General features: G+C 36.7%; 1 protein-coding gene and 1 pseudogene across 8 annotated transcripts in view; one reads left to right on the forward strand and one right to left on the reverse strand.

Moving 5' to 3' along the window:
* The window catches only part of NUBPL (NUBP iron-sulfur cluster assembly factor, mitochondrial), a 215,709-nt gene that overhangs the window by 139,127 nt on the left and 56,287 nt on the right, over positions 1-20,295 (forward strand). The window lies entirely within an intron of this gene.
* On the reverse strand, positions 12,798-13,506 carry LOC118555215 (cell division cycle-associated protein 3-like; annotated as a pseudogene).

Raw genomic sequence — 20,295 nt, forward strand, 5'->3', positions numbered from 1 at the left:
GGATATCCAGTTGTTCCAATACTTAATTATAGTGGCACCTTGGTTGTAAATCGAGTGACCATATGTATTACCACTACCCTAAAATTTGACAGTGATCTCCATAAGCATCCTACTTATTTCATGTTTTCATTAGCACATACCCAGGACTACAATAATGATTAAAATTTTCTGGTCATGCTAGTTGAATTAATAGTTGAATTACTTCTTTCTTTCTTTATAGAAAAGAGTATAGGCAGTTTGAACCCATAACCCTTCTATCTCTGACCTTTCTGTTTCATTTATTTATTTTTTCTTTGAAATTGCTCTTCATTTTCATTTGGAAGTTCACTTTTTACTTAAGAAATAAAAGTAATGGTTCATTGCTGGCCTTCTATAAATTTTGCATGATTACCTTTATATTTAAATACAACACTTGAGAATTTGAGTGCTTTTAGGTTGTCAATACTAACTTTAAAAATAACTGTCACTACTTATGTCATGACTCACATATTCTGAACAAGGTATTTTATGTCCTCAGTTTCACTTAAATTATTGTGATTTGTTTTACCTTCAGGCTATATATATCACGAATGCAGGACACCTGGGTCGCTCAGTCGGTTAAGCGTCTGTTTTTGGCTCAGGTCATGATTCCGGGGTCCTGGGATCGAGTTCTGCATCGGGCTCTTTGCTCAGCAGGGAGCCTGCTTCTCCCTCTGCCTGCTGCTTCCCCTGCTTGTGCTCTCTCTCTGACAAATAAATAAATAAAATCTTTAAAAAAAATGCAACAGGAGCTTAACTACTCAGGGGAAAAAAAAAATTGAAAGTCAAGTTATTTGGAGAACTGAGATAAGAGGTGGCCAGTTACATGGTTTTTCAGTCATTGGGTATCTATTTCATCAGAGGCTACAACCTTACAGAGTTTGTGATAAGTGATTTTGTCATGTGAGCTTTGCTTTTTTATAGACTAAATTTTGTGAGCTTGATTCTCAGATTCAGATGATTGGGATGGGCCTTCAACAGTTCCTTGTCTTCCCACTCCTGTTTTTATTTTATACTCTGTTATTTGGTATGCTTCCAGGTACTTTGAAGAATAGATTTAAATATCTCTCCATGTATTTTCTTTCTGCCAAGAAGGTAATGATAATCTAGACAGTCCAAGGCAGGAGTGTGTCCACCTGATGTCTGAGGAGAGGAATTACCTTCAAATTTTAGTATTTCTGGTAGCACTTAAAGCGTTGTTAGTTGATTAGTAGGTTAGGAATAAAGTTTTTTATTTCCTATATGAAGAAATGTCTTAAAATGAGCTAAGCTTTCTAGTTTCTCTTTTTCTTTGGAGTTTTTTGTAGTGATTTATGAATAGATATTCTTCAGAATTGTGTTTTGTTGTATAGGTATATCCATTCCTGGTCTCATAAAGTTTAGTTTCAGGGAGAAAGTGGGGGAGAACTCTGTCATATAATATTTGATCATTTATGTTCATTTTCAAAACTGGAGGTTAGGCAAAGAATATTTCTGTGGAGACGATATGTTAACAAGATTGGATAGACATACATAGAATTTTTGAAAATAAGTTGGTCAGTATATTAGGTTAGAGAAAGGGATACACAAGAGTGTACATATATGTATGTATATATATGAATACTTTTTTGAATTGATTTTTCAAATATCCCATATTTTTACAAAAGAAATTAGAGGCAACCTAAAATGAAAACAAAACAACAAAAACCAAATCCCAAGACAGAAGATAAGCCTGGAGAAATATAAAGGAAGGGGATAGGAAAACCATATCAAAATATTAAAAGAATATATATGATTCTTATTTACTCTGAATTCTCAAGCTCCACAGATATTATTAGGATTTGCCTAATTCTCTACTGGCATTATGAAACCAATGTTCTTTAACCATTGAATTAAAAAAATCTCACTTCTCTTTCAACGATCATGTTATGGGATCATCCACTTACTACCTGTGTATTTCCTATTATCTGTTAGCTATATTTCTATTAAAATCTATTACTTGACTGTCCACAAATCACCTGAAGTTTTTATTAAAATGCAGATTCTGATTCAGTAAGCCTTATATTCTGCATTCTTTTTTTTTAAATTTAAAATTTTTAAAAATTTTTCACTTTTTTAAAAAAAATATTTGCGAGAGCACTAGTGGGGGTGCGGGGTGGGCAAAGGGGGAGGGAGAAGCAGGCTCTCCGCTGAGCAGGAAACCCAACCTGGGGCTCGATCCTAGGACCCTGGGATCATGACCTGAGCTGAAGGCAGACGCTTATTTTACTGAGCCACCCAGGTGCTCCATATGTTCTGCATTCTTTTTTTTTTTTTTTTTTAAGATTTTATTTATTTATTTGAGAGAGATAGAAAGAGAGAGAGAGCACAAGAGGGGGGAAGCGGAAGAGGGAGAAGCAGACTCCCCGCTGAGCAGGGAGCCTGGTGCGGGACTCGATCCCGGGACTCCAGGATCATGACCTGAGCCGAAGGCAGTCGCTTAACCAACTGAGCCACTCAGGCGCCCTATGTTCTGCATTCTTAACAAGCTCCTAGATAATGCCAGTGAACCACATAGTAAGTACCTACTACCAAGGATTTAGACCAGTTCTCATTACTTATCAAGAGCTTTGGCATTTGGCCTGCAGTCTTTCCACATTGACTTATGCCATCATCCTGGGTCATCTCTTTTGATTCTTTCATCTCAACTTCTATAAATTTTATTTTGACTCCTTCTCTTTCAGCAGCCCTTTCACATAGTCTTTTGTTACCATTAGAACCTCTCCTACCTCTGAATACTATATTTCATTGTCCTACTCTGACTTTAACCTTCTAGCTTTCTCACTCCCTAACTTACTTAATGGACGTTGTTCTCTGTTTAATCTCACCAAGACCTTTAAATCCTGACATCTTTACTTTCTCTGAGTCCATCTGTCCCTTTACTGAACCTGAAGTTCATCATCATCCTTTAGATGATTTTCTCACCATTGTCCTCCTTGTCTTTCAGATGCCCATGCCTGTATCAGAATTGCAGTTTGTCCATTTGCATAGTCAGGTTGCTGAATCTACCTGAAGGAAATGACATATTGTCCAGATTGGTGCTATTTCATATTTATGGTACGCATTCTCATCTGGGCTCCCAATGCTGCTTTCTTTCTTTCTTTCTTTTTTCTTTCTTTCTTTCTTTCTCTTCTTCTTCTTCTCCCTCTCCCCCTCCCCCTCCCCTCCTTCTCCCTCTCCCTCTGTCCCTGTCTCCCCCTCCCTCCTTCCCTCCCTTCCCTGCCTTCCCTGCCTCCCTGCCTCCCTGCCTCCCTGCTTCCTTCTCTCTTGACTTTATTTTTTTTTACTTTATACTTTCTTATATATTTTTTATTGTTATGTTAATCCCCATACATTACATCATTAGTTTTAGATGTAGTGTTCCATGATTCATCGTTTGTGCATAACACCCAGTGCTCCATGCAGAACATGCCCTCCTCAATACCCATCACCAGGCTAACCCATCCTCCCACCCCCCTCCCCTCTAGAACCCTCAGTTTGTTTTTCAGAGTCCATCATCTCTCATAGTTCGTCTACCCCTCTGATTTCCCCCCCTTTATTCTTCCCTTCCTGCTATCTTCTTCTTCTTCTTTTTTTTTCTTAACATATATTGCATTGTTTGTTTCAGAGGTACAGATCTGAGATTCAACAGTCTTGCACAATTCACAGCGCTTACCAGAGCACATACCCTCCCCAGTGTCTATCACCCAGTCACCCCATCCCTCCCACCCCACCCCCCACTCCAGCAACCCTCAGTTTGTTTCCTGAGATTAAGAATTCCTCATATCAGTGAGGTCATATGATACATGTCTTTCTCTGTTTGACTTATTTCGCTCAGCATAATACCCTCCAGTTCCATCCACGTCGTTGCAAATGGCAAGATCTCATTCCTTTTGATGGCTTCATAATATTCCATCGTATATATATACCACATCTTCTTTATCCATTCATCTGTCGATGGACATCTTGGCTCTTTCCACAGTTTGGCTATTGTGGACATTGCTGCTATAAACATCGGGGTGCACGTACCCTTTCGGATCCCTACATTTGTATCTTTGGGGTAAATACCCAGTAGTGCAATTGCTGGATCATATGGTAGCTCTATTTTCAACTTTTTGAAGAACCTCCATACTGTTTTCCAGAGTGGCTGCACCAGCTTGCATTCCCACCAACAGTGTAGGAGGGTTCCCCTTTCTCAGCATCCCCGCCAACATCTGTCATTTCCTGACTTGTGGTGTGAGGTGGTATCTCATTGAGGTTTTGATTTGGATTTCCCTGATGCCGAGTGATATTGAGCTCTTTTTCATGTGTCTGTTGGCCATTTGGATGTCTTCTTTGGAAAAATGTCTGTTCATGTCTTCTGCCCACTTCTTGATTGGATTCTTTGTTCTTTGGGTGTTGAGTTTGATAAGTTCTTTATAGATTTTGGAAATTGAAGCAGTCATCAAAAATCTCCCAAAAAACAAAAGCCCACGGCCAGATGGCTTCCCAGGGGAATTCTACCAAACATTTAAAGAAGAATTAATACCTATTCTTCTGAAACTGTTCCAAAAAATAGAAATGGAAGGAAAACTTCCGAACTCATTTTATGAGGCCACCATTACCTTGATCTCAAAACCAGACAAAGACCCCATCAAAAAGGAGAACTACAGACCAATATCCCTGATGAACATGGATGCAAAAATTCTCACCAAAATACTAGCCAATAGGATCCAACAGTACATTAAAAGGATTATTCACCACGACCAAGTGGGATTTATCCCTGGGCTGCAAGGTTGGTTCAACATCTGCAAATCAATCAACATGATACAATACATTAACAAAAGAAAGAAAAAGAACCATATGATCCTCTCAATAGATGCAGAAAAAGCATTTGACAAAGTATAGCATCCTTTCTTGATCAAAACTCTTCAGAGTATAGGCATAGAGGGTACATACCTCAATACCATAAAAGCCATCTATGAAAAACCTACAGTGAATATCATTCTCAATGGAAAAACTGAGAGCTTTCCCCCTAAGGTCAGGAACGCGGCAGGGATGTCCACTATCACCACTGCTATTCAACATAGTATTAGAAGTCCTAGCCTCAGCAATCAGACAACAAAAAGAAATAAAAGGCATCCCAATTGGCAAGGAAGAAGTCAAACTCTCACTCTTTGCAGATGATATGATACTTTATGTGGACAACCCAAAGACTCCACCCCAAAACTGCTAGAACTCATACAGGAATTCAGTAAAGTGGCAGGATATAAAATCAATGCACAGAAGTCAGTGGCATTCCTCTACACCAACAACAAGACAGAAGAAAGAGAAATTAAGGAGTCGATCCCATTTACAATTGCACCCAAAACCATAAGATACCTAGGCATAAATCTAACCAAAGAGGCAAAGGATCTGTACCCAGAAAACTATAAAATACTCATGAAATAAATTGAGGAAGACACAAAGAAATGGAAAAACGTTCCATGCTCATGGATTGGAAGAACAAATATTGTGAAGATGTCAATGCTACCTAGAGCAATCTACACATTCAATGCAATCCCCATCAAAATACCATCCACTTTTTTCAAAGAAATGGAACAAATAATCCTAAAATTTGTATGGAACCAGAAAAGAACCTGAATAGCCAGAGGAATGTTGAAAAAGAAAAGCAAAGCTGGCGGCATCACAGTTACAGCTCTATTACAAAGCTGTCATCATCAAGACAGTATGGTACTGGCACAAAAACAGACACATAGATGAATGGAACAGAATAGAGAGCCCAGAAATGGACCCTCAACTCTATGGTCAACTAATCTTCGACAAAGCAGGAAAGAATGTCCAATGGAAAAAAGACAGTCTCTTCAACAAATGGTGTTGGGAAAATTGGATAGCCACATGCAGAAGAATGAAACTGGACCATTTCCTTAAACCACACACAAAAATAGACTCCAAATGGTTGAAAGACCTCAATGTGAGACAGGAGTCCATCAAAATCCTAAAGGAGAACACAGGCAGCAACCTCTTCGACCTCAGCTGCAGCACCTTATTCCTAGAAACATCGCCAAAGGCAAGGGAAGCAAGGGCAAAAATGAACTATTGGGACTTCATCAAGATAAAAAGCTTTTGCAAAGCAAAGGAAACAGTCAACAAAATCTCTTGACTTTATTTTTAAGTAATCTTTACACCTGAGGTGGGGCTCAAACCCACCACCCTGAGATCAAGAGTCGCATGTTCCACTGACTGAGCCAGCCACGTGCCCTCCGTGCTGCTCTTTTCTGATCCAAAGATTTCCTGGATGAGGAAGGCATTCTTTTGCCTGGACCTACGAAGTTTAGAGAGAAAACACCTTGAAGAACTGGTAAGGAATTTTTTTGTGAGAGTCCATATAGAAATAAGGATGAAGTTTTCCTGAAAGTAGACACTCTTGTTTGGTGTGTCACAGTAGTTAACAAATGCAAGAACCCAAACTCCTCAAATGCCTCTGTGATACTGTTTCTTAGGGTGTCCTGAGTATCAAGAGTGAGAATGACAGAAAACTTAGTTTTCCCCACCCACCTCAACACTTGCCTGCATATCTGCACCAGTTCTCAATTCCTTGTTCCTTTTCTTTTTTTTTCTTTTTTTTTTTAAAGATTTTATTTATTTATTTATTTGAGAGAGAGAGAGAGAGAAACAGCATGAGAGGGGATAGGGTCAGAGGGAGAAGCAGGCTTCCCGCTGAGCCGGGAGCCCGATGTGGGACTCGATCCCAGGACTCTGGGATCATGACCTGAGCCGAAGGGAGTCGCTTAACCAACTGAGCCATCCAGGCGCCCACCTTGTTCCTTTTCTTATTCAAAGCTCAATTTTTATTTTCATAATCTCGTATCTTCATGATTTCTCCAGTATCTTCCGGTGGTTGATAACCTTCCTTCATTGCTTTGACATTAAGAAAGGGAAAAAGGTACGAGACAGAAAAGTAAGAACAGTCATTGTCTTAAGATTAGTAAGACAACATTCTTAAGTGAGAATTTCTGCATACAGAATAGAATGCCTTCTCATCCCCAAATCTAATTTGCACATATTTTACTGATCACAGTAATATTTCCCTAAGTGTCATATAGAAATTGTTACTTTAAAGTATAATTGACATATTTTAAGGTCTGTGTTTGGAAATTATAAGCTATTGTGAAAATATACTGAATAAAGTAAAAAAGAAAGTATTAATGCCTTGCTAAAAGGAAATATGGAGGGTGAAGTTTTCGTTGATTAGTCTCTAGAGAGGCCTGTGGCCTAAGTAATTAGTGGTGTATGGTTTATGTGGCTCTTTCAAGAATGTGAGTCTAAATATAGGTTACATTGATATCCTCTATCAGTCAGCTCCTTTATTTCAATTTTGAATTTACTATACAATTTAACATTCTGAAATACTTAAAATGAATGAATATCCTGATTCATTGATGGAAAGGTCTGGTTTGCTTGGAAGGTATATACCTTATGGTAATAAATTGTTGTCTTGGTACTAATCAACCTAAAACAGCAAGAACAGTTTTCCTCAGGATCAGGTAATCCTTGAAATTCTTGAAATTCTGGGTCTGCATATCTCTAACTCATTTAACGTAATTAGGGTGATGTTCTAACCAACTCCTTGGAAACTATATTACACTAATTTTTACAGTTGAGTGTGGGACAAAGTATTTTTGAGAGAAGGTCAAAGAAATCGCAGTGAGAAAGGTTAAGGGATTGAAAATATGTGCTTTGCTACTGTCAGGCTAAGCCATCACTCTGTTTCTCACCTTATATGCAGGTTAAGGATAATATATTAGAAGATTGGTGGAGAAACAAGCCGTCATTTATTTTGGGGATTGCTTAGCATCTAGACAGGGAGAATGAGAAAGAAGAAACAGGGAAAATTTTACCAAGGGGTAGGGGGAGGCAGTAGGAATGAAGTGGAATGAGGAAAAAAAAAAGTGCTATTTTAGATGGAGAATATAGATTAGCAAAAGAATTTAAGGCTAAGAGTCAGTCAGCCTTATGTCATATACATGAATATAAAGGATCTATTTTGTATTACAGAGAATGTTTGATTGTTTGATATTTGTACATTCTGTGTTTAAACAAATGATTTGGAAATCTTCTGACTGCATTTTTCAATAATTGATATTCAGAATACATTATGTCATCTATGAAGATGTTTGGTGGAGCTGATTTGCATTAAAACGTTCATGATTCTCAGTAAGAAAAACACACAGAAGCACAAAACAGTTAATTATCTTTCTTTTAAAATAAATGTCAAGAAAAGCATTAAAAGTAAGATAAAATATAGTACTTAAAGAAAATTCTATCTCAGAATTCAAAATATTCTATAACTGTACACAGAAAATAGAATTCTATATACTTTAATGTTTATATTGAAGATCTTATGAATCTTTTTAAAAAAATTCTTCTGACATAATAGCTTTTGCAAATGAACTTAGACTCCTTTCTTTCAACAGTGTCCTATAGGTCTAGGGTATCTCCTCTCTTTAATTATTGAAATATTTTATCTGTATTTGTAATATGTAGAATTTGTGTTTATCTTATTTTCTCACTTTATAGTTTGCTTTTTAGCTGACAGAACTGTTTCTTTTGCTCTGAGTAGTTCAGTAGAGTCCAGTTAACAGGGGCAGTGTTGATGTGGGGAGATGTAACCCAGAGCTACCTTCGCATATTAAAAGAAGGACATTGTATCCTAGAATGCAGTTACTATTAAATAAACTATACTTATACATAAGTATAGTTATAAGACCTAATGGAGTCAATAGCATTTGTTTAGCTGTTACCTGTCAGTGTAATACATATAAGAATGATTCATTACATAGGAGTGAATCATTTGTCATTTTTATCTTGCCAGTTAATCAGATATTCTGTAAATATATATTATCAAAATAGGATAACATTATGAAATTTTTATATGAAGAAATGATTTGTGGCAAATCTGATATTCATTTTGTATATGAAAATTTAGGTATTGTGTCTAGAAATCTTGTCATTCAGAAAGTAATATTAACTGTTTTTATTTCTGTCGATAATAGGTTGAGGTTAGGCTCTTTCTTTTCTGTTCTAAACCTTCCATATTCTCCCTTTTACTTTGAGGGAGAGACAAGGGACCCAACAGGACAATTTGAATTATTATTACTCACTTAGAAATGGGAGAATGGAAAATTAGCCCATCTTCCCCCAAGATTAAGTTGTTAATACTAAGTAACTGGTTAATGTTTTTGAGCTCTGTTTCTCTAATTTTTCTCTATCCATCTGTTCATATATCCATTGTATTTGTGGTGATCTATTAGCTGATGTGAGAGATTGATAATCAGTCTGGGTTAAAATAGTATTTATTACTGGAGCACCTGGCTGGCTCAGTAGGTTAAGCATCTGTTTTCGGCTCAGGTCATGATCCCAGGGTCCTGAGATCAGGCCCCATGTCGGGCTCACTACTCAGTGGGGAGCCTGCCTCTCCCTCTCCTTCTGCCCCTCCCCCTGCTTGTGTTCTCTCTCTCTCTCTCAAATAAATAAAATCTTTAAAAAATAATATTTATTGTAAGACTGATGAATCACAGGCCCAAGCCTCTGAAACCAATAATATACTATATGTTAATTAATTGAACTTAAATAAAAAATGTTTTTATTTTTTTAATTTAATTTTATTATGTTATGTTAGTCACCATACAATACATCACCAGTTTTTGATGCAGTGATCCATGATTCATTGTTTTCATACAAAAGATAGTAATAATATTTATTACTGTCTTTCAAAATTTTCTACCCAGTATCGCTTCTCGGACTTTTGGCTAAGATCAAGGGTAAAACTTTTTACCCACCATATCTTTTGTTAATATATGTGTGTGGGGGGGAAGGTGAGAAAATGAATTGTCTGAGGAAAAACAGTAGAAATTTATCTTATTTAGTGTTATTTTTATTCTAGGGAAAAAAGCATTATTATTGAAAAATACTGTAAGACAGTATTTTATTTCTACTTCCTGAAATTTTAAATTATTTTCAGTCAGGATAAAGAAAAAGAAAACCAGTAATAAGGATTTGGTAAATATTTATTAAATTTTCCCTCAATCTGCTCCTCCTTTTAGTGTTTCCCATAAACCAAGGTGCTTAGACCAAAACCCTGGGACTTGTTCTTGAGTTTTTTCTCTCCCTTACCATGTATATATAATCTATCAGCAAGTCCTCTAGACTTTACATTCCAAATATATCTTTAATCTGTTTACTTCTCTTCATCTTCTCTACCATCCTAGCATAACCCATCATCATTTCTTTAGACTCCTGCAAGAGCCCTAGGTGGTATCTGTGCCTTCACTCTTGCTTTCTTACATACCACTGTATTCTCCTCACAGTATTCAGAATGATCTTTAAAAACTTCTGTGCTGAAACTAACCAGTATGCTAAGCATCCGTTTTATTATTTGAAAAAGTTAAAAATAAAGTGAATCAAGTATTTGTCCTATTTTTCTTACACTGTTAAGCAAATGGTTGATGAAGGAAGTTTTTCCTTTACTGAAGTATTTTAGTTGATAAATAAAGGAGGAATGGTAGAATTATAATATCAATATTTTACAGCCCCTAATTAAGTATTATAATAGATCTAAGAGTAATGATTACTGACTGCTAATATATGCATGTAGAGAGAACACATTATATGCTTCCCAGTCAGGGTACATAACATCAACTGTGGAGTAGTTTTGCTAGAAGCTTGAACCTGAATCTGGTTAAACATTCAGATCTAACTACCAGTTTATAGGAAATACAATAGACAGAGGAAGCCATCAGGAAATTTGGAGTATGGAAAAGCCTATAGGACAAGTAACCCAGTTTTTTTTTTCCCAACAAATAAATTGTAAGGAGAAAAAAGTGAAGGAATCATAATCTATAGATTAAAAGACCAAGAAACTTATTAACTGCTGTATCTGGACCTTATTTGGATTTGATTTGAACCAGTGAGCTTTAGGAAAAATTGATACCCAGGAAAATTTGGACACTGGCTAGATAGTTGGTGATTTTAATAAATTATTATTAAAAATAATGATTTAATGATAGTAATATCGATAGGGGCTATATTTGCAAGAAGAGCCCTTATCTTTTAGCGATACATATTAAAATGTGTGTAAATGAAATGATATGTCTGAGGGGTAGATGGGGAATGAATAAAGGTACAAATTAAGCAAGACTGGCCATGAATTGATAATTGTTGAAACTGGATGATAAATATATGTGAATCCATTTTGCTCTGTTCTCTTTTTTTTCACACACATTTAAACTTCCTGTAATTAAATTTAAAACAAAAAGCCTTTGGACATAGACTTTAATCCAAATTCTTTATTTTAGCAGATTCTGCCCAATCTGACCTCTGCTTACCCCGTATCTAGCATGTTCACCCTTGCTCACATTATACTTGCTTTTTTCCTTTTCCTCAGATACCCCAAATTCATTCCTACATTAGGGCCCTTGAACTTGATGTTCTATCTGGAACCTTCTTCCCCTAGATCTTCATTGTCCATCCCCTGTTGGCATTCAGGCCTCATTTTAATGTCACCTCAGAACAGCTAGCTGTGAAAATCATCTAATCTAGTTTTATTTTCATCAGAACATTTATCCTGATTTGACATTTTCTTTTTTATTTATTTGTTTATTCATTGTTCCTACCCACTAGAGTATAAGCTACATGTGGGTGGTGGTAAGATCTTGACTATCTTGTTCACTTTTAGATTTCCAGCACTTTTCTGACAAATGCCTGGCAAATATGGTTGGTACTCAATAAATGTTTTTTGAGTGAGTCAATTAAATGTTTATGAAGTTGTTGAATACTAAGAAGACTAACATTATTAATCTTTTACTTTTAGAATATCAACAGTATATAGTATTGTTGCCTAGTGAAAGTATTTAAAATTCTGCTGGCATTTTCATTATTAGTGTTTTCAAAGGCTCATGTGCAAGAGAATTAGCTTTATAGCAAAGCTTCAGAAAGATTTTAAAAAATTCACAAAATATCAAATTTTCTGTTAGCATTTATTTAAAAATATTTGTATTTGGGGTAATTAATGTCACATTTTGTCTAAGAGCTGTTTTTTGTAGCTACATAAGTAGAGGTTAAAATTTGTGATATGTGTTTATATGTGATATGAAAATTTGGCAAACATTTCTTGGCTCATGTGAATGATAATGAAACACTTATATCTTCTATCCAGAAGGAACTGAGAAGTACTTTATAGATAGGTGCATTAGAGGAGATGAAACTGTAAAACTATGAGATCTTCTCTTTATAAAAAAAACCATAGAAGGGCACCTGGGTGGCTCAGTCGGTTAAATGTCCAACTCTTGATTTTGTCTCAGGTCCTGATCTCAGGGTCATGAGATTGAGTCCCACATCAGGCTCCATGCTCAGCATAGTGTCTATTTGAGATTCTCTCTCTCCATCTCCCTCTGCCCCTCCCTCTACTCGTGCTCTCTATCTCTCTCTAAAATGAATAAATGAAATCTTTAAAACAAAAAAACATAGAAAACAATGTATTTGTTAAAAACAAATATATGTATATAATATATATGTGATTCAACAGTCTTACTGCAACGACATGGATGGAACTGGAGGGTATTATGCTGAGAATGAATTTTTAAGTTACATACATGCCGCACATTTATCTTAGTTTAGTCCTATCTTAGTTTAGGGGGAGTCAGATAAAATGAGCCTTTCCTCAGTCTCCCAGGGAAAGAAAGGGTGAGAAGACAGAATATGACTACGCCCTGGATGAACCCAGTGCTGTAGTCTCACAAGGCCTAGTTTTCTACCAAGGGAAAATGCTGATTTTCCTTGTCATGGTCCTGGCTTTGCTCCCCTGCTCAGTGTCAAGTTTTTAGAAGTCCAGTTCCCAGAATGCCCCGTTCCTTTAGTTCGCTAACATTTTCACTTAGGGGAGAAGACTGCTTACACTCTTTTGTCAGGATCCCAGAGGCATTGTCATCTTGCAGGATGGTGAGGTGAGATCTCTCTAGTACCTTGCCATTTGGTTTCTATCTGTTGGGCTTAGAACCTGAACTGGGAGCCTCAGATCTCTCAATAGTATGTTTGAGTGCTGGCTGGCCATAGGGGTTTCTGTGAGCTGTCTTGTTTCCTCCTTGGAAAATACCTGCTTGGAGGGGAGCTCAATCTGGCTTCAGAGTGTCATCCGGGATTACTGGGTGTTCAGAGGCAAGCCCAATTCAAATGAAGGTGCCTCTGGGGGCATAACAGGCCCTGGGGGAAAATTTGATTTGTGGGCCTCTGTCTCACATACTTCACTCAGCTGTTTTACCAGTGGGTTTGGGGGTCTCCACTGCTGGTCTTCATGGGTATCCATGCAATGCCAAGGGTAGGAAAGTGGGGATTTGAGTCCTGGGCCTGACTAGGACCTTCTAGATGCTTCGCTGTGGGCAGGTTGGGCTGTGGGGTTTGCGTCTGGATGGGAGTGCACAGGATACCTGCATTAGGTGAATGAGGATCTGCCATCCCAGTGGAGGCTGCACTGGGATGCTCTTGGCCGAGCCCATTTCAACCAGGAGGAATAGAGTGGGGCAGGGCCCAGCCTGGGTGACGAGAGAATGCTGGGCCCCAATTCTATCATTGTGTGCATAACAATGACAGTTAGTTGGTTGATAATTTATTTAACTGTTTTCTCGTTAAAGGACATTGCTCTTTGAACCATTTTTTTCTTTATTTAAAAAAATATTGCACTGAGCATCTTTGTATATGAGATAGTACTGGTTTTGGATGTATGATTTCTGTGTTTATTAACCTAATAAAGCATGGATTATAAAGCATGGATTATGGTGTACGGATATGTGTGTGGGGGCTAAGTGAACCAAATTCTTGTCTTTGTGAATTTGATGTTTTCTTAGGTGCCTTTACATTGTACCAAGTTTTTTGAGAGCCAGTTTCTCTTCTTTCCTTCCTTTCTCCCTCCCTCCCTTCCTTTCTTCCTGCCTTCTTTTCTTTTTTGTGAGAATATTTAAGTTATACCGTCTTAGCAAATTTCAGTTACACAGCACAGTGTTATCAACTATGATCACCATGTTTTACGGTAGTTCCTCAGACCGTAATCATTTTATAGCTGAAAGTTTGTATCCCTTTAATAACCACTCCTTATTTCCCCCACCTTCCAGCCTCTTGCAGCCACTTTACAACTCTCTTTCTATGAGTTTGAGGTTTTTTTTATTTCACATATGCGATGCCATACGGTATTTGTCTTTCTCTGTGTGACTTATTTCACTTAGCAGAATACCCTCAAGGTCCATCCATGTTGTCACAAATGGCAGGATTTTCTTCTTTCTCATAGCTGAGTAATATTTTATTATACACACACACACATATGTACACACCACATCTTCTTTATCCATTTGTTTATTGACATTTAGGTTGTTTCCATATCTTGGCTCTTGTGAATAATGCTGCAATAAACATGGGAGTGCAGATATCTCTTTGATATCCTGTTTTCACTTTCTTTGGAAAGTATATACCCAGAAGTGAGATTGCTGGATCATATGGTAGTTCTATTTTTAATTTTTTGAGGAACTTTCATACTGTTTTCCTTAATGGCTGCACCAATTTACATTCCCAACCACAGTGCATGAGGATTTCACATTTTTGCCAACACTTGTTATTTCTTGTCTTTTTGATGGTAGCCATTCTAACAGGTGTGAGTTGATAGCACATTGTGGTTTTGATTTACATTTCTCTCATGATTAGTGAGTGATATTGGGCACCTTTTCATGAATCTTTTGGCCATTTATATGTCTTTTTTGGAAAAATATCTTTTCAGTTCTTCTGTCGAGTTTTTACTTGGATTGTTTTAAGTTTTTTGCTGTTGAGTTATATGAGCTCTTTCTGTATTTTGGATAGTAACGCCTTATCATCATATACGGCTGTCATGTGTTTTCTCCCATTCACTAGGTTGCCTTTTCATTTTGTTGATTGTTTTCTTTGCTGTGCAGAAGCTTTTTATTTTTATTTTTTTAGAGAAGGAGAGACAGAGATCATGGCATGGGGGAAGGGCAGAGGGAGAGAGAATTTTTTTTTTTTTAAAGATTTTATTTATTAGAGAGAGAGTGAAAGCAAGAGAGATCACAGAGGGAGAGGGAGAAGCAGACACCACTAAGCAGAGAGCCTGATGCGTGGTTTGATCCCAGGACCCTGAGATCATGACCTGAGCTGAAGGCAGACGCTTAACCAACTGAGCCACCCAGGCATCCCAGGAGAGTCTTAAGCAGGCTCTATGCCCAGCACGGAGCCCAAAGCTGAGGCTCTCACAACCCTGAGATCATGACCTGAGCTGAAATCAAGTGTTGGAGGCTTAACTGACTGGGCTATCCAGACGCCCCTGTGCAGAAGCTTTTTAATTTGATGTAGTCCTACTTGTTTATTTTTGCCTTTTTTCCGTTGTATTTGGTGTTAAATACAGTGTCAAAGCGCTTAACACCCCTGCTTTCTTCTAGGAGTTTTACAGTTTCAGGTCTATTTTCTCTTCTTTAATCTATCTTACGTTGAGTGTAAGATAGTGATCCAGGTTCATGGTTTTGCATGTGGCTGTCCAGTTCTCCCAGCACCTTTTGTTGAAGAAACTATCCTTTCCCCATTGTTTATTCTTGGGGAAACAGTTTCTTAATTTTTTTTTTTTTTACCAAACGTATCAGAGAGTTTAATTAGTCATGCTATAATTACTGAGAATAAAATTGAATTGTTGCTATAGTTTTTTGGGGAGAGAACAGAGGCCCTGCGTTTTCAACATAAAGGGTGAAGGTATTTAGTAAAAATGTTTTCTTTTTTTTTTTTTTTAAAGATTTTTATTTATTTATTTAACAGAGAGAGAGAGAGCACAAGTAGGCAGAGCAGCAGACAGAGGGAGAGGGAGAAGCAGGCTCTCCGCCGAGCAGGGAGCCCGATGCGGGGCTTGATCCCAGGACCCTGGGCTGAAGGCAGCCACTTAATGACTGAGCCACCCAGGCGCCCCTAAAAATGTTTTCTAACTATATTAGAACATAAGATATACACAGGCTTTTAGGCAAAGATAATATTGTTTAATATTTCATGTTTAAGGAAGTTTCTAACTTAACTGAACTCTGAATGGTTTTTAAGATATGACAGGACCTATGAAATTGAGTATAAAAAACTTAGAATGATTAGTTCTTGAAAGAGCCAGACACCTTACTTATAGCTTCATTAGTAGTTGGTTTTTCCTTCAGTCTGATGGGTCATCAGTAGACAAGTCTGCTTCTCCTATGGTGGTCATTCCTATAGCCCCTCCTAGTATAGAACCCAGGACCTGCAAATCTTGGTCAGTGTTGATTTTGGGTGCTTCATATTTCTGTGAATAACAGATTTTAATGCTTTCAGTTGTTTTGAAAAGAAGAGGACAAATTTAGGGTATTGATGAAAGTTTTATGTGCAGAACTTTGCTGCCACAATTATTTGGTAATTTAAATGCAACCAGATCCAGTTTTTTATAGATGTGTTGATCCTGTGTATAAGAACCTCTGTGGCCTACACTGCTGATGGGTATGGATAGCCCTCCACCAAGGCAAGAATATCAGTCAGGATTTTTACCTCAAAACATTTTTGCATTTGAACATCTGATTTTGGAACACATGGCTTTTTGATTTATAGATATTTGCTACTGAACTTAGTTTATATATAGTGTTTGGCCAAATATCTGTCACATGCCTAAGATGATTGCTGATTGAAAGAGCCTAGCTGAGGAATGTTTAACTGGTTATTCTTGAGTTTCCTTCATGAATCACTTGTATAGCTCTCTTTCACAAAACCGTGGAATTTATACTCTGAGCTTTCATCAAGAGTCTATGTAAGAAATAAGAAACATCTATGTCTCTACTTCTTTTGGAGGCTGATGGATGGAGGTAACTGTTATTGAAAGGCAATACATTATATGGAAGGAGTATGGGCTCTGGTGCCAGAGGTTAGTAATTCTGGTGGTGGGAGGATATGGAGGGTGTCTTTTAGTTATCTCTATGTTTTCCAACAAAATAAGACATTTATTGGGTAATATGTACCTGGCACTGTGCTTGGCCTGAAGGTACAAAAGTAAGTAAGACTTGTCCTTTGCCCTTTAAAAAAAGATCCATTATTTAATCGTAAGAAAGCAGTATGACCCTATTGCTAATCAACATTTCAGTTTTTTTGTTTGTGTCTAAGTTTTAGCTTTAGTTTTCTCATTGTAGGGTTTTTTTGTGTGTGTGTCCCCCACCCCCTTTCTGATTTTTCATGTGTTGACTGGGGAATTGAGAGAGAGGAGAGGTGGTGATTGATTGATTGATTGATTGATTCAAGCCATTAGCTAACATTTTGTGTTGGGAATCTATATATATTTCTTTACTCTGATTTACTGTCTTATATAGTAATATTTCAGAATTACTGAGAGTATACTTGAATCAGAGAGTTAATTCTGTACATCTTGCTTGCTGGTACCAAAGTAGCTTGGTCAGAACTTCAACCTTTAATTTTTTTTTGTTCACTCCTAACTAGTTTGCTGTTTTATTTTTTTAAAAGATTTATTTATTTAGAGATAAAGAGTGCATACAGAAGCACAGGGAGGGGCAGAAGGAGAGAGAGAGAGAATCCCCAGCATACCCGATGCTGAGGATGGAGCCTGATGTGAGGTTCTATCTCATGACCCTGAGATCACGACCTGAGCCAAAACCAGGAGTCAGAGGCTTAATAGACTGAACCACCCAGGTGCCCCTCTAGTTTGCAGTTTTAACTACAAGACTCAAATATCAGACTATGCCTGTTTTGATGCAATTCTTCAAAAGTATGCATTCATCATACAAAATAAAATTATTTCTTCAACTGTAAGAGAAAAAAGATTATATAAAATGTGGCTTAAAATCATAGTCTGATTATATATTAATCTAATTGATAACAAAGATTTTTAAACTGGCAGTCATGATATTTGAAACATATTTGAAATAAAAATGACTTATCTGGACATTGGTACTGAAACTCGGACTGAGAAAATATGTTCCAAATAGTCTATATTTATCATTATTATCTTGTTTGAGAAACCATAGCTTACTAAGTAGTTAGTTTATATAGAGAACACGGGTTTGTGTTGAGTCTCACCATGATCCAATTATTTTTCTTCTGTTTCATGGCATGGCTTACACCTCCTACACTGGCCTACATTCTGTTATGTATGTGCCACTGGAGGCAGGGATAGATCAGGGAAAATTAGAGTACAAGGCCTATTGATTTATAGGTTTTTGGCATAATTTTTGTTTGAGAAGGTTATGGTGATACTTACCTAAGTAATATTACTTTTCTAGTTGTATAGAGAGCAAACTGAGGTCTAGAAAGATGACTTCTATCAAGATTATGAGTGGTTTACTTATTTTCTTTTTTTCCCAGCTTCTCGAGGGCAGGAATTTCAGGTATCTTGTTCATTGCTGTATTCTTAGTGTCTAGAACCCTGGTTGGCGCATGTAAATATTGGTATTAATTTCTCAGAGTTAAACTCTGTAAGGATTATCCTGTGTTCCCACTTATGTATACTCTGCCTTTAAGCATGTATATTAATGTGTGATCTATAATATTAAATATGAATACACTAGGTACCTATTCAGGCAAGAACAACTTCTAGATACATTGCCACATTCACTTGCTCATCAGTGTACAAGATTATTGTGAACAAGCCTAGGTATAATGACCCATGTGCTTAAATGAGAATGAAAGAACAGCTGCTCATTTAATGGTCTTTTAATGAGTTGCATAAAATTCAGTCCATTTTCCTATTTCTTTGCAATTTAGTGATCTCAGGTTTCTTAGATGTCTTTTGGGTACTTCTGAAGTAATTATGTAGTTTGGGAAGTTGGAAATTGCTGAAGTTGATGTGATGGGAATTAGGTGGTTTTATGTGTTTATTTTTACCCCAATCCTAAAACCTTTTTCCCATCTATTATCTGTATCATCTCCATCTCTATTCTCATAGATATATTCCTTAATCTTTCTCAAAATCCTTTGTGTTAAAAGTAGTTATAGTTTAAAGCTGCTGCATTATTTAGTTCTCATTAGGAAGTCACTTGTAACAGTAAATTTATTGTTTTCTCTTTAGCTTTGTAGGTGGCAGGTCTAATTAACAGGAACAAGGTACAGGTCACTAAAATGTAGAAATTAAAATATGTTCAAACAACATGTGTAACTTCTTTTCTGGTCACTTCTTAGCCCTTATTTTAGTCATTTACTTATTTTTAAATGGTATTTTGACTGAATATTTTCATGCTTAGTTTTACTTGTGAGAAATTTCCCTTTAATTTGCAAAAAGCCATTTAACTCTGCTTATGTCATCTAGGCATATGGAAAAGATATTTTAAGTTACTTGTCTCGATCATTTTGGAATGTGGTGACCTCAGATATGGGCAAATATTTTCTTAGCATTTGGTTAGAAGAATAAACATGGTATGCTCATTGAGAGAAATTTAAATTTTGACTTACATGATATGACAAGTTTCTATTTGAAGTGATTTTTTTTCAGTGTTAATCCTGTTGCTTAATTACCAGTGCCTTCTTTTTTTTTTTTTTTTTTAATCTATGATCTCATTTCCTCTTTGGATAAAAGCCTCTATAAAGTAGGCAAAGGTTGTTTTTATTATCCCTATTTTGCAGAGTAAGTTTTGGGCAAGTCATTTGACTTCTGAGTTTCATTTTCTCTATCTGTAAAATAAGAACAGTGGGCAAGATAATCTCTGAGGTCCTTTCGAGCTCTATAATTCTGTGTTTATACCATTGTAAAATGAGGAAACAGAGACACAGACAAGTTAAAAGCACTTGGCTAACTTCAAATAATGAATTAATAATAAAACCTTGATATCTAACTTTCTGATTAACTGTTTATTGACCCTTTCCCATAATCCTTATGCCTGTTACTGAAACTTTGCTGATTTCTTTCCTATTTGAAAATACAGCCATTTACAAAAATTATGCTATAGATATAATCCTTTTTTAAAAAGCTCAAATATGTTTCTACATTTTCAAGTTAAATCTTTATAATTTAGTAGGTACTCATTCATATTTTTAAAAGGGGGAGGTCTTATAAATATCAATTCCCGTAGCAACTAAAGACAAATCAGAAAAGAAAGCATATCTGAAGTTATGTAGTATAAGTCAGAAGTAAACCAGTCTCACCTGTAGCAAAAGAAAAAAATAGGAAAAATTCTTTTTTTTAAAAGATTATTTATTTATTTATTTATTAGAGAGAGAGAGAGCATGTGAGTGGGAGAGAGCTCGAGTGGG

The sequence above is a fragment of the Halichoerus grypus genome, chromosome 8 (assembly GCF_964656455.1).
Source record: "Halichoerus grypus chromosome 8, mHalGry1.hap1.1, whole genome shotgun sequence".
Taxonomy (NCBI): Eukaryota; Metazoa; Chordata; class Mammalia; order Carnivora; family Phocidae; genus Halichoerus; species Halichoerus grypus.